This window comes from Myotis brandtii, unplaced genomic scaffold (assembly GCF_000412655.1).
Source record: "Myotis brandtii unplaced genomic scaffold, ASM41265v1 scaffold178, whole genome shotgun sequence".
Taxonomy (NCBI): domain Eukaryota; kingdom Metazoa; phylum Chordata; class Mammalia; order Chiroptera; family Vespertilionidae; genus Myotis; species Myotis brandtii.
Genome location: NW_005356599.1, coordinates 290,253 through 290,890, shown reverse-complemented (window position 1 = coordinate 290,890; position 638 = coordinate 290,253). Strand labels below are relative to the sequence as shown.

At 50.0% G+C, this 638-nt stretch overlaps 1 protein-coding gene across 1 annotated transcript in view; it reads left to right on the top strand.

Moving 5' to 3' along the window:
* MYPOP (Myb-related transcription factor, partner of profilin) overlaps window positions 1-638 on the top strand; it is a gene marked incomplete at its 5' end in the record, with an annotated part of 8,016 nt that overhangs the window by 5,174 nt on the left and 2,204 nt on the right. The gene's annotated exons all lie outside the window — the stretch shown is intronic.

Below are 638 nucleotides of genomic sequence, written 5' to 3'. Positions count from 1 at the left end.
GGACTCAAGGGTCCCAGGTTCGATTCCGGTCAAGGGCATGTACCTTGGTTGCAGGCACATACCCAATAGGGAGTGTGCAGGAGGCAGCTGATCGATGTTTCTCTCTCATCGATGTTTCTAACTCTCTATCCCTCTCCCTTCCTCTCTGTAAGAAATCAATAAAATCTATTAAAAAAAAGAAAACAAAAAGAAACTGTGCACCTCTTAGCCATCACCCTCCTCCCCGTTCCCCCATCTCCACCCTGCCCTAGGCAACCACTAATCTACTTTCTGTCTCTGTAGATTTGCCTATTTTGGACATTTCATATAAGTGGGTCACGTGACATGTGGTCCTTTGCGACTGGCTTCTTCCCTGTAGCATAACTGACATGTATTTCAGTTGGACCCCTGAGGCTCTGGTGGAGGACAGACTGTGAGGGTGGGGTGGAAGCAGGAAGCCAGTGAGGAGGCACCTGCCATGGTTCAGGTGGGAGATGATGGTTGGACCAGGCGGGGGCCTGGAGGCGGACAGAAGAGGTTGGGTGTTGGATTAGTTTGAAGGCAGAACCAATGGTGTTTGTATATGGATGGGGCCTTGGGAGAGAAAAAGAGTAAAAGTTTTTGGCCCGAGCAGTTGGAAGGATGGAGCTGCCATAGCT